The sequence below is a fragment of the Cyanistes caeruleus genome, chromosome 5 (assembly GCF_971803275.1).
Source record: "Cyanistes caeruleus chromosome 5, bCyaCae1.hap1.1, whole genome shotgun sequence".
Lineage (NCBI taxonomy): Eukaryota > Metazoa > Chordata > Aves > Passeriformes > Paridae > Cyanistes > Cyanistes caeruleus.
Window position 1 is genome coordinate 30194654 of NC_141705.1, and position 15190 is coordinate 30209843.

The 15190-nt window shown below is 35.3% G+C and overlaps 1 long non-coding RNA gene across 1 annotated transcript; it reads left to right on the plus strand.

Moving 5' to 3' along the window:
* Positions 1-4747: 4747 nt before the first annotated feature.
* LOC147653016 (uncharacterized) lies at positions 4748-9689 on the plus strand. Its single transcript, XR_015286901.1, has 3 exons — positions 4748-4832; positions 6911-6990; positions 8134-9689. It is a non-coding gene; the product is annotated as an uncharacterized LOC147653016 (long non-coding RNA).
* The last annotated feature ends 5501 nt before the right edge of the window (positions 9690-15190 follow it).

Consider the following 15190-nt stretch of genomic DNA (forward strand, 5'->3'; position numbering starts at 1 on the left):
TAGAGGTATCACAGCTCAGAGAACAGTGAAGATGTGAGGCTCTGCAAAATGCACACATTTCTGAAGAAGTTAATAATGTTCTTTCTCACAATTCACCATAACTTCCTTTTAAAAATTGTTAATATTTTAGGAGGATCTATCTATTTTAAAACAAATTCTGTCATAATATGGATATGATTTTGTAACTCATTCACATATCTGAAAAGCAATTGAACTGGATGTCTTGGCTCATAAAATGTTTACATGTTAGGTTTATGGATGTACTGTAGTTTTATACTTCACTGCCTATGATCTATGAATAGTACAACATGGTTCTTTCTTTGAAGCTATGAGTAATGGGTGAGATGATGTTCAGTTTATCATTTTATAAAACCTTTAGGATCACAATCAAGTAGATATCCTTATTCTCACTACCTTTGAAAGCTGAATTCTGCATTGTTAAGGACAGCCTAACTCACTCATGTAAGTCAAAAAGCCTGTGACAGAGACTTTTAATACACCATTAGTTGAGATTGCATGGCCCTCAGAGAACAGGTGTCTAGTGTAAGCTAATTGTCCAAACTCCACATTTCTCTATCTGTGTGAGAATTCCAATTTTAGGTGTTCACCCAAGTAGTGTGTGCACAGGTTTGGCTAGCAGACACATGATTTCATAATTCTGAAACACTGAAAATTATGATTTAATTAAGATCTAGACTTTATCTGTGTTTTACTGATTATCTTCCCTGCAAGGAAGCAAAATTATTTTTGCATTTAGGCTGATTTTACAATTTGTCTTCTTTGGAAAAAGTCATAAAGGCTTCATGATTGTCATGTGAAAGGGGGTTTCTTGTATTCTTTGTGTTTAATTGGTCTGTGAATGCCCCAGGAAAACCAAGCCCCTTGTGCCTGACCAGTCTGTTGGTGTCCTGTTATACAGAACAGCGTTTTGTGTCAGAGGGCAATTAAAATATTGTTCAGCAGATTGGAGACGAATCTCTCACTATGAACTAGAAGGAAGTACCCACTCCCAGATCTCCTCAGTTTCCTTCAGTATGTTACCTCCTGCCATTGACTGCTATTGCCCTTGAGGGACTCATGCTAAACTGTTCAAAGAGTAACAGACTTTATTAATAAACACACTGATAATAGAAAATTGTGATGAGTTAAGGTTTGAAAATTGCTGATGATAGTAACTGACTGCAAAAGCAAATTTGAAGCAATATACAGGCCAGTTCCAATCACCAATGAAAGCCAGCTTGAGTTAATAATTCAGTTCTCATGGAGGAAGGTTCTTACCCAACAGATGTCCCTATGGCAAAGAACGCAGGTTCTACCAGTTGACTGATCCCAGAAGGTAACTTCTCTCCATCCCTACTTCACTTTTATACTATTTCTTTATATTTAGGTGGAACTGATTGTCTCCCGTCATATGTTTGTTACTGATTGGTGTGAAAAATTCTCACTTTGCTGTTAAAGATATAGCTGATAAAACAGTAGTTCTACTGAACTGAGCTCATCTGAAGAGAACTATATCCCCACAGCTGCTGATGCAGCAGCAAGACATCCCCTGGGCTGACAGCTGCTATGTGCTGTATCAGACACACGGCACCATCACGGTCCCAGCTCTGCAGGGATTACAGCAGAGCCTGGCTGTGGTGTTTCTGCTCTGCTCCATCCTCCGTTTCATCCCTCAGCAGGTGCTTATGTTTGCAGGCTGTATGGGGGGAATGTATGTGGGGAATCATCATGGAATAGATTTCATGCATGGCAACCAGATTCCATCCAGGAGGTAGCAACTGCATTTCACCTTATAATTTCTGCCCTGTTATAACTTCTGTTAGAATGTGAATCAAACTTACCAGTTTCCACTCATTTTATCCCCAGCCATCTTCCCACAATGCCAGAGAAGAGGAACTTCTTCAAGCATGGCTCATAGGTCAGTCTGTGGTACTATATATTCTACAATATTTTTGCACACCAGGACTCTGTATGCTCAGTCATGTACTGAGCAGAATCCCAGCTGGATGAGTTGTTGAAGGGCAAGTTTGTATTTTGTAGCTAGATATACAGAACTGTGAAAACCCCCTTTATCTGTATTTGTAGTGTCAGCCTGGAAGGATATATCAAAGGTCTAAGGATATTTCATATGCAGCATCCTCTTAGAATTTAGAAGCTGAACAAACAAAAGAGAAACAGCACAAAGGTTAACACTATACTAAGAGTATGTGAAAGGGAATAGAGAAGTAGCAGCTCAGCAGTTGAACTCTACCCTCATGGCCTTTGCAAAAGGTGGAAGGTTGCCTGGGACAGAGTGGTCCCAGATGAGCACTGATATTTTCCAGACTGAGTCCCAGAATTCTATCTGTTACATAGAAAGAAAGAATACAGTGTGTCGAATTTAACATCTGAAGTGAGAAATTGGAATGACTTAAACTATTGTGTCATATCTAGTCTTAAAACTGATATTTCTCTTGCATATTCTGCATTTGATTAAAATAGAGACACCAAATGGAAAGATTACTTAAGATGGACCAAAGTCAGCCATCAAAGGCTGTGCTGTAACCTTGCATTGTCCTTTCATTCCCTAGTATATCTGCATTCTTTGAAATGTAAAGGTTGTGGTGATAAATGTATTCTCTGTGCAGAGAGAATAAACCTATAAACTCTACTGCATCTTTATAGTGTCAATATAATTCCTAGGACAAAGTTCAAAAATCAAGATTACTATGACTACTTTAAGACACTTTGCCTTTCACATTAAGAAAACTCAATGCTTGTACTGATACTATTTTTGTTTTAGGAAGCTTTCTCTCATTCTCTCTGCATTCCTCATTTTACAGAAACTCTAATGATGTGTCATCAGGGAAATGGACCAGTTTAAGTAATACACCACCCCTGATGATATTTTCTAACTTACCTAGCTTTAAGAAAGCTTTATCTTGTCAAAGACTTCTTAAGTACATAGTTTAATGGGGCCACAAATTCTATTTTCATATTCCACAAGTTTATACTGAAAATTCTGAAACTCCTGTAAGAGCTGTAATCAGACAGATAATGATATTACAGCTCATATAAAGATAAATTTACATGTTTGTGTTGAATTCCATTTGACAAATATTTTTCACAAAACTATATTTAGCAGGATACCTTTGAAATTTCTGACTTCGATGAAAATGGAATGCATCATTTCAAATTAACATAAAGCAGAAAAATCAAAGCAGACCATAACTGGCCAATTACTTCAATACAATTGCCAAAAACAGTGGTAAATACTGAATGTGAATCTTTACTGAAAGCAAGTGAATAAAATCAGAGGAGTGATTTGAGGCACTGAGGAGCAAAACCTTCTCAAAATGCTCTCTCTGAGTCTGTAATCATATTTTAGAATATCACCAAGGCAGAAGCAGTATCTTTGCATTTAGTAGCACTTCACAGGCTAGTTAATGAAGGAAAAATCTGACATTTAGTATTTACAAATGTGAATTCCAGAACTTATGTACATGACTTTAAAAAAGTCCTATTTTGACGGTTTTTTGAGTCGATTGATGATTTTGCTGTAAGAGACAGTGAACAAACTTTACCAATTCATCATACCAATGCTATTGACATTATCCCTTTTTTTATTGCAGTAATGAAAAGTCCTACATTTCAGTTACTCTTTGCATGGTGTTCTTTCTCTGCTTTTCTCATCAGCCTTGCTTTTCTCCATTTTTTTTTCCTGTTTCCTTGAACAGCACAAGGTGTGAATGCACAATGGCAGACTTCATTTTCTATCCCTCTCCTAATAATACCTGGTGTCCTATTTCTGTTATCAGAAGCTTCTGAACAGTTGCCTAATGTTTTTACTAGAATCCCTTATTATAACCCAAATTTTTAATTTCCCAGCAGCACGTATCACAACACTGTATATTAAAGCTGGGATTGTTTTAATCTTTCTTTTTGTTTTGTCTGGCATTTGGTAGAATGACTTTCTGCAGTAATCTATATTTGGTTTTTGGGATTTTTTTCCTGAATCACTTAGTACCACCATCTACCACTCTCTCACCTGTCCAGAGTATATCATGCAGCCCATGTCCTCTTACATCTCACATCCAGAGGCAACCTACCCTCAATAGGAAAGTAAAAAATGTTTTCCACTGTATGTTTCATACTTTCTACTGCTTTCTTAATAGATGAAGAAATAATTATGCAAAATGTTTTAAAGTTTAATTATCCTGACCAAAATTAATTCATTAATTTTAGGTGGAGCAGTGTTGTGTGTTTGTGAGAGACTGGATGATTAGTGCCTAATGACTCAAACATTCAAGCACGTGCAGTAATCAAGGAGCTGTACAAGGCTGGACTATTGGTGTCGGTGGCTTAAACAATGGGCTGGCTGCTTTGCCAGGATGCACAGAGTGGCTTCCCAAGTGCAGAGGGGCAGGCACACCCCAGCATACAAAGAGGGTTCCCATATAAAGGAAGAGGCTGATAAGAGGAAAATCCTGTAAATTCTTCTTATCATGTCAATGTCCTCCCTTACATAATGACTCAGCTGTGAAAACTCCCCTCTGAAGTATGGACACCTTCACGTGTGGGATGAAGGTATTCATTTCAGCTGATAGCTGAATAGCTGATCTATTCAACTAACCCTGACATAAGAGACAGCTGCAACATTTTAGAAGGTATCAAAGACTCACAAAATGTCCCTTGATCCAGTAGGGGAGCTACAGGGGTGTTTCCACCCAGTCTCAGCATAATATAAACCCCATTGGCTTGGTGTTATGTGGACTCTTTCCTCTCACCCCTTGATGGATACAGTCTGCAACCCCTGAGAAGAGGACCCTTGGGATGTAGTTGTAATCTATGAAGTAGTGATATTCTTTCTACTTAATCTGTTTCTCTGTTGCACTTTTTCTCTCTGTCCCTCTCGCTTCACTATCTCTCTCTCTTTACCTCACATTTACTGTTAAATAAAATCCATACTATTGACTTTGGCATATGGTCTCATTTGCACCTTAATTTGGGCAGAGGCATCTCTAAGAATTTGAATAATTGGATCCTAAGAGTGTTACAGAGTTTAATAAGTTACAGAATATTTCTAAATGGCTATTTACTTTGGGTATTTCAATATATTCCACTAGGTTTAAATTTCTGCCTGCAACAACTTTTTAACATCAGAAAATCTACATTGTTTTGGTAAAGTTTTGTTAGGTAAAGTTTTGTTTTCCAGCATTCACTGGGAATATTCCATGAGGACACAGTTCACTGTTATATAGACATAAAATATGCACTGTTTTTTTGAGAGACCATCCTAGATCAAACTGCAACAGTCAAGTTTTCTAATTCACTTTTCCCTCAGACAGACAGACTAACCCACCCAAATACACAGAAGTAGAATTAACTTTCAGGTACCCACATATCTTTGTTCCATTTGCTTGTTTCAGTCCTATGCTAATCCTCCACTGCAGTCTGTTCTGCTTTCAATAAACTCTCAAGGTATTTTTTAGAATAATACAGGTCCCTTTTATTTTCCAAATTTTCCTAACTAGATTTGGCAATTTTGTCAAGTGGTAATCGCCTCTCTAATGCTTTGGTTTCCTTAAAGCTGTGTGTGCATATGAATGAAACCTGAAAGCTGTAGATATGGTTCCACAAATTGTTTCAGTAATGTACAGTATGTTCTACTCACACCCTTTAGGAAAAACAAGTTCAGCATTGCAGCCAAACTTTTATTTAAATTCTGCATGAAATACTTTCAGATAAACAACTAGCATTGGATATTTTTGTTCCCCCAAAGTAATAATTTTCTGTTGAGATGTTTGGTTTATATCTCCATTGCAAAGCCCAAATAAGAGACTGATATGGACCATCATGTCCAATCATGATTACTCATGTATTCAAGTAGAATTAGGTTCTAGTAAATCCACTTAGATGTCTGGCAATCTGTTTTATTTCCTTGTCAGAAATATGTTTTACCACAGATTGCTATTTTAATCATTGACCAGAAATTTGTTTAAAGATATTTCCAAGTTTATGGAAACATAGGAAATTAGCCTCTTCAGAGTAAATATTTTTAGAGGAATCCTTAAGAGGAAATCTCATAAATTTGAGGCCAAGGACTTGTTTTTAGGGAATGAATATTTTTTTTGTGTGGGGTGATAGCAGTTTTCATCAGTGGTGTCATGAAAATGATGGAAAATTAAAGTTTCAAGTTTTCAATTCTCTTCTATGCAAATTAATGGGAAATGCACAGATGGCTTCTAAAATCTAATTTGAAATAGGATCTTACAAAATTGAACATTTGTAACTAATGGCTTGAATAGTACTAACACCACTTAGAAAGACACTGAACTATTCATCTTTTAGAAGAAACATGTACTTTATTCACAGCTTGGGTTTCCTCCAGAGAAGCTTTCTTTGAGATCTTCCCACTTGCAAGCTCTGTTCAGGAGTTTCAGTTCTAATATCAGTAAATCTGAAAAAAATAAACAAATACTTCTATTTAGTGAGAACAATATTTTAATACTAAATAAAGGCAGTCTTGGATTTTGATAATTTAAACCTGGGATTGTGTGCTAGATATAATGTTTCTAACAGGCATTCAAATTTCTTTAGTATATATAAACATACAATTAAGATGAAAGATTGTTCTGCAATACATATTTCCCCTTTTACTGTAAATCCAATTACATACAGGCAATTTTGATTTGATATGTAAAAAATTAACAAGAACTTTAAAAATATGTATTTTAAAGAACTGAATATTTTTTTTTTTGCTTTGTTAATGGTAATTTTTCCATTAATTTAATACTCAGAAATAGTAGATTCAGTGCAATTTAGAGCAGAATAGGGTCTAACATAGATATCCTTTTATAAGAAATTACTTTCATTTTTACCTATGACTCAACATTATTATTGATATGGATTTTTTCCCATTTTTTCCCAGTTTTTCCTGTTAGATACTTAGAAGAAAATAACTTTCGTATCCATCTTAAGGAAGTCTGGTAGCAACATCCAGCTATTGAGGTCAGTAATTTAAGGCACAATTTAAATCTCCCACTAGTGAAATGGAAAAAATCCATTCTTACTTTTAAAAGCAAAATTTATAGTTTAGTAATTTCAAGAGGATAGCTACTTTTTTCCTTAGAGGATGGGGAATGGGTGCATTGATGCAGAGTCTCCTGTTTATTTCACACATATGCAAACTTCACATACCAAGGTAATTGGTTTCTAGATGATGGTTACACCTTGAATAGCAATAAGGAGATACTCTGTTTACCTGACTTTGTGTTTTAGCTTTTTCTGCTCTACTTTATATCACCTAATTTACAGCTATATCATGTCTCAACAGAGACATTTACTCAACAGAGTAAAAATTTTCTACTAATAGTTCCATTATTTTCTCCATGACAGAATTTAACAACATCTTCATTTAAATGGTATTTTATTTTTTTTCAGTTAACTGCAGAAATAACATGCTTGAAGACAAATATAACATTTCAGGCATTATAAAAAAATATACCAAAATTCATGCAAATCGTCCAGATCAGTCAGTAACTTTCCAAGACAGGAGAAATGTATCAGAAGTGAGTAAAGACAAGGATATGCTGTAAAACCATATATTGAAACAGATATACCATATTCAAATCCACATTCATTAACAAAACCATCAGCAATATTATAGGAGTCTTATTTTCACAGATGATATTAAAGCTAGTTTAAAAGAAATTTGTGCCATCAATGAGGTTCATGTCTCTACCAGGGCCCTAATCTTGCTTTATTCATAATTAAAACTAGATTAAGATTTATTTTGGGTCCCCTATAGATTTGTCCAAGATGACAGCCTTGGGGATTGCTCTATATTAGACAGTACTGATACTATTATAAGCCTGAATGAGGCTTTTGAAAATACATAATACTCAGTTTTGAAAATTTTATATTTCAGTAAAGAAACTACCACCTGAAAAATGGTACTAGCCACTGTGGCACAAGTAAAACCAGTGAAGTCTGTGAAGCTATAGCCATTTTCCCCCTTAGACTATAATGTATTCTAGCACTTGAGCTGGCTAACTTTTTACCAAAAAAAGGGAAGTTCTGTCTAAAATAACCCTGCCAAAATGTATGTCTCAATGCTTTTCAAAGACTAATATCTATTTCTTTAATTAATAGTAATTTCTGTGTGGAAAGATCTTGGAGCTACTTGAAGTGAGGTACTGCTGAGACAGATTCTTTTCACTTGCTTTAACCCTGGAAAAGGAAAAGGAATGAAAAAGAGGGAAAAGAGGAAATTTGCATACTGAAAGGATGGAGGCTTATTGAAATCCAAGAAATAAATTTAAAAAAGACACTACCAAGAGAAACTTACAGAATTTTCCCAACCACTACAGCCATTTAATTCTTGTAACAAAATATTTCTTCTCATATTTTAATATGAAGTATCATTTGTAACCCAAACATGGGCAATGTGAAATCAGCACAGCAGTACATGTAACTCTTGTTCAGCAAAAAAAATATTTTGGGATGCAATCAGGATAGCTGGATGATTTTCCCTGCTGGGAACACTGTTCACACTATACCTACTTTGTGTAAATCCATGCAGGCTGGCAAATTCACTCGGTTGTTTCACTTAATTAGACAATGGTCCCTTGATGCAGAATGGCGATAAATCCAATACCTGGTTTGTGGTGCACTGAAAGTCTGTAAGTGGTTGCAACTTTTGGTATGTTTCAACAAAAAAATACACTTATATTTCCATATATATGTAATTGCTTCATTGTGCTGGTCAGCTACTGCATTTAAGCAGTTGAGTTCTGTTTTACACACTAAACCTGCAGTAGTGATACAGACAGGTTACATCTAGTAAAAAGCACAGGTCACTCTTTTACAGATATCATTGTTCTCCAGTTTAGGACAAAAAAATATTGTAAGTTTAAAACTCCCCTTTTTTTTCTAGGGTAATAGCCTTAAAATATATGTCTAGTGGGTAGGATCAGAGTCCTTTTCAAAATTCGAACCAAAATTCAAAAAAATGATCCTTAACAAAGATAAGTCACTTGATAAAGTATGAAACTCTAATAAAAATTTGATTCAAATACAAACATATGAGCCTGAGACACTGTAGACCAGTTTTTAACTGTGATATTAGGAAAAAAAAAATATTTTTTCCACTGCATTTTCTCAAAAATCTAAGGAAGGAAAACAAGGACAAGTCATCCAAACTTGTTTACAATGAGAAACAGATGTGGGCTATTATGGAGTGTTACTGTATTATTAATAGGAGTTTGGTATCTGTATTATTTCAGATACACATTTCCCAGGGATACTCAAAATACAGAAAGCTTGTGAGTTCTGCAAGTATTATTGTGTATAAACCTCTGATTACTTTTCATGGGGATGTCATGGCTGGGATTGCAAGCTAGTGGTGCAGGAAGGAGACTGAAATAGGTCTCTAGGCAGCTGTTGTGCTGTTGCATATGTGACCAAATAAATACAAGTCTGATGATGGAAAAACTGCAGCTATGAGTTCTGAATTATCAACAATGTGGTGATACTGAATATTAGTAGATATATGAAGTATCTGCATTATTAACTGCGAGCTAATCTATATGTGTACTCTTTATGTAAAATGAACAGGAATCCCTAATTCTGAATTTCCATGTATAACTAATAAATTGGAAGACTAATTAATATTGCTGCAATATTAAATAGCTAATTTACCAAGCAAATTGGTTTTGAACTCTTGTGTGAAGCTGCTGCCTGTGGCTATGTCAGATGATACAGTATAGGCTATGTACTGAAGTGTATATTGACTGCCAGAATACTCTAGTGTAGACCACACCACAAATCTATGTGTGCTGCTGATAACATAACCCCAGAAAAGCTGACACACTTCTTATGCAGAATACTTATTCTCTTTCATGTAAAACAAAATTTTACAGATAAAAAAATTGAAGATATTGCTTTTAAATTGTTTTTATTGCTTTTATTGTTTGGGGTAACATCACATTTTAGCTTCATCTAATTGGAGTGCCATTTAAAAACAAGAGCTACTAAGGAAGAAGCTGGTCAAAGAAATGGGGAAAGTATAATAATCAGTTTAAATATCAAGCTTCAAATGTGGATTTTGAAACTCCCAGTAGGAATGGGATGGAAATTTAATCCTCGCCAATCCAATTCCAGGCTAAGGAATATTTTAAAACCTTGATTATAGAAAATCTTGACTTCAATTCTTGAATAATATGCAGTAATCTTTGAGCAGTGAGGAAACAATGATCAATGAAATATGTGTTATATTCTGAACTGGGGTATAAAACTCGCTTATATGCAACATATATAGACATAGTTGGAAAACAAAATAATATAATTAGATAACACATGATAGAACTCTTTAAACTAGTATATAAGTGTTTTGTTGCCATACATAAGAGACTTGCTCAGGTAAGATTTTCTTTATCATGTATAACATTTGATGGGGAATCTTCATCAATCAGGAAGTCTGAAAGATCGCCTTGTATTGGAGTGAGCCCAAGAGCCCAAAATAACTGGTCTTTCAGCACTGCTGTAGGTATTTCCAGAACTTCACAGTTCAGAGGTGCTAAGTATAGCAATCAGATTTCACCTAGACTTCTCCATGATTTAATGGTCTTATACTTCAGTAAGCCATAAAGTTTAATGGCGGTGTTTGTGTTGAAAGCCAGAAACATACTTATATACTTTTCTGGACCAAGACCATTAACACCATCATTGAAATATCTGAACAACACAAGTGAGGCAATAAATAGAACATTTTGTGGAGGCAAGTTCATGTTTGTATTATGATCCCATTGATCCAAAGACAAGGGAGGAGGAGACTGAAGATAAGATTGCTTTTCCCCCTTTCACAAAGAAGCATGATGCTTTGCTCCACAAGTAGTTACAAATGAATCATAGAGGACCATGCTTTAGGTCACTATAATTAAACAAACCATCATAGTTTGGCTGGAATTGGCTTTCAGAAAACTCACACAGGAAGTTTGTATAAAATCCTGACCCTTTATTATCTGACTCTTAGCCAGTGCTTTAACTACAAGACAAACTGAATTGCCTTAGTTTCCAATCTTCTTTTCCAGGAGGTTAGTATTTTTTTCTTCCCTCATGTGGTGTGAGTTTCAATAATTACATCAAGAAGATGTAGCAAGAGGTGGTGTGGGGGGATAGAAAAAAAATAGCTTCAGTGTAATAAAGGCTCCAGATTTTAGAATTGAAAGTTCCTTAGTCTACTTATAAGCTTCTGGACTATTGCCTTACTTTTTATTCATAAAGTATGGATTTTTTATCTGGTAGTTGAAATCAGCTGTCATAGTAGATGTTGGAGAGCCAAATTCAAATGAAACAATTTAAGTCTCTGAGATTATTACTTCCATTATGAAATTAATAGACATGACTATTTTTCATTAAAAAATGATGAGTTTTATTAAGTTCTAATTAATTTGATGGGACACTGACATAACAATTGAGTCCTTTATTTATAGTTGTTGTCCAGCACTTAAAATCTGAAAATTCTTACTGTTATTGTAAGCAGAAACATGCAGGAGCATGGCTTGTGACCTCATGAGGTGTCCTAACATCAGGATCATGTTGGAGCATCCGAATCAGATGGTCAGAAGGGAAGCAGTTGGCTGCTCATCTGTGGTCACTTAATGAATACAGCCAGTCACAATGACATATTGCAAGATGAGAACTTGATTAAGTCTGCTTAATATAGAGCACAGATATAGATATAGCTATAGATGATAGATATAGATGATATAGATGATATAGATATAGGTGATATAGATAGATGCAGATGTAGATATAGATGATATAGATATAGATACAGATATCAAGCAGTGCTGAAAACTTTTCTTCTCAGGGCCTTAGTCATAGTTAGCAGGATAATTGGAATTGGTCAAGGACCTCATTATGCTATGGACTCAGCTGCTTCAATATTCAAAAGCTTTCACATTTTCACCATGAAAGATTAAAAAAATTATTTAGCATACAGGTAGCACTAATCAGTAAAATGAAGGAAACTGTAGTCTTTCAGAGTGTATTATGATCAGCTAGGAAATTAGGACTGGGGATAAGGAATTCTGTTTTGATTTTACAGGATAATTGGCAGGCAGACAGCAACCACTAATATCATAATTTGACTGTGATGGGTACACATTGTCGCCCTGAAAACTCAGCTTCTGAGCTTGCTAACAGTTTTCTAAGGACTTTCCCAGGACAGTAACTGTAAACATAGATATGTGTACATTCTTTCTGTTACACGTCTTGTGATGGGCATCTCTTATGGCCAGTGCAGTGAGAAAGTGTTATCCTGACCATCCAATCCCTGGCCGTGGTCAGAAGCCTATAAATCCTGGGAGGAAAAATAAACTTTCTCTTCTTTTCACCACACCTCGACCTGTGTCCATGTGATCTATTCATCTTCAGTGGCAACACACATCTACAACCCTTGCAAGGTCCTTGACAAACTCTGTAAAATACAGTATGGAAAGCGTAAAGGTGTCCTTGAGTTTCCTTGTTTGCAGACTATCTGTCACTGTCCTAGGGGGCAGCTCTGTATGGCTCTAGCTATGAATGGAAAGTGGTAGAATGGAGTAACGCTCTGCCAGCTCACAGCTCGGCCTTTCCCGAGTTTTTTCTCTCCCAGTGACACTTGGCTAAGTGTTCAGCTGAAATGGCTGCTATGAGCATGACCCACATTGCTTCCTCCAGCAGCACGGAGCTCGCCTTGCCAAGGGGAGCTCTCCTCCCTGTTCAACTGTTCAGACTGGGACAGATCTGTGTCTGGTAGCATATCAGCTGCAAAAGGAGCTGAGCGTGTCAGCAGGTTGGAGACCTACTTTCTATCTCAGAGTAGCAAGACTTTTAGTCACTTTTTATTTTATGAATAATCTTACATAGATTCCTCAAAGCTATATCCCAAAAGTAATTAAATACTAAAGAATTGATGAGCAGAAGCAAACCTGTCTGCCTTCTTTAAGGTTTCTGAACTACTTTGTTCAGATAAAACATCTGCTTAAGTACCAGTTTGTTATATCATTATCATGATATTTTTCCTGAACATTATCCATCATGAGAAAGAATTCTAAACATGGTAGTACACCATGGGTGTTCTCACTTGTGTGAAATGTATTATACTACCAAATCTGGTCATAAAAAAACATTATTTCTAATGGGTGGTTTACATCTATAGCAAAACAATATTATTTTTTATCTGGTCACAATGATACAACCATTTTATATCTTGACTGGAACATCAGAAATACTATTTTATACTGAATTTCCAACTTTGCTATTTTATCCTGTTTCTCTTCTGTATTGGTCATATGATAAAACCCATCTGATTTGAGGAAAACCTCTCTTATTTAGTCAGGAAGGGTGTACTAGCAATCTATTTTTCGACTAGCAGAATCAAATATTAGTATACACTATAAAATGACAACCAAGTATCATCTGAGAAGACAGAAATATGTCTATTTCTTCTCCTATCCAGAGAAGAAAAGGGATTACTGTTACCTTGTTTATAAGAAAAAAGATGGGTTTTTTACAAAGACATTTTTGTATGTTTTCTCAAGGGACCTTTTTAGATTTTTCAAGACACAAGTAATACTATGCTGAAGTCTTAGACATGCCAAATTGCAGCAGACATATCATAATTATCACCTATATCTCTCTCATGTTTACATCTGATGTCCTTAAGCCTTCAAAACAAAAACTGTCCTATGTTAGTAGGCCTTAGTTTTGGTTTAAATGTTTCAGGGTCATAGAGAAAAATGTACACTGTGAGCTCAATGAAGGAAAATTAGGAATTTGCTGTTTTCTTGATCATGCCCATATGAATTTTCTCTTGAGATCTTTCTGGTGCCTCATTTGACAGTTTGTTCCATTTAACAGCATATCAATAAGTAATTTTACATTTTTTCAGATTCCAGATGTAAGCATAGAAACAAGTAAGGTTTGGGTGAAGATGTGTCAAATACAGACTTCAGGCCTGATAATAAGTGATGTTTTGTAGTAAAGAAAATCTAAAAGTTTGAAAAGTGTGTATTCAGTTTTATTCAGAGATATACCCTATAAAGGTATGTCCCTGAATAGGGATAACTTTTATCAGGTTAGTGGTATCTGACTGCACATCAAAGAATACATAAGTGTAGTCTATAAAATATTTGTTCTATATTTTGTTTAAGCCAGATAGCCATGCTTTGGACTGCTGAACAAAAGAACTCTTTGTAAATGGTTTTGTTTTTAATCTCAGAATTATCACTACTTGTTACTTTTACAGATTAAATTAATAAATGTATAAATTTATACACAGAATGCACATGAATTAGAATAAAGAGCAAGGATTGTGAGTAACCACGAAGTCCCATATTTCCTCTTCAGTCAAGCCCACATATTTTTTCATTTCTGTTTTCTAGTACCTGATCCAATTCACTAGTATTGGGACAAGCTATTCTCAATTTCAGACATAAAAACTGGAAAAGCAAAAGAAAGAATAAAAAGGGTATAATAAAGGGTAGTACTTAGCTACCAGTAAGCACGATTTCCATGTACTACTCGTGCCAGGAAGGGTTTACATGAGTATAACAAGAATATATATATTGGGGAAAATCTCCAGGTGAACACAGTTTTGAAATCAGGTCACATAAATACATGTTGCTGTTTTTCAAAAGGTTTGTCTACCATCTAATAATAATGAAGTATTAAGAAATAATTCTTACCCATTGCTACAGTATGCAATGTGGTCATTGTTTTCCTCATTATCAACCACAAGTACAACAGTCTTTTACTTTAAAAATTAATTCAATATTTTACCTTTTTAAAATGATGCATGACAAAGGCTCTTAGAGTTCAAGCATGAAATAACATTGTGATTTTAACCATATAGTTTATTTTCCTTTGTTGGGTGATTTCCTAAAGCGGATTAAAAGCTGCTTGCCAATCTTTCAAATGCTATTATATATTGTTCTAGGGAAAATGTTATTTAAACTGGTCTGAAGCTGATGTTCCTTCTAAGTCTGAAACACTTCTTTCCAAAACAGGGAAGAGACAAATACATTTAAAAAGTAAGAGAAAAACTTAACAGGAAATGCAGCAGCCTGTTGCTTATCCATAAGCAGAACGTCACCACTGGAGCAAATCAGCACAGTACACAGTGTCATTAGCTGCTCTGAGACCTGTTATATGTGTATATGAA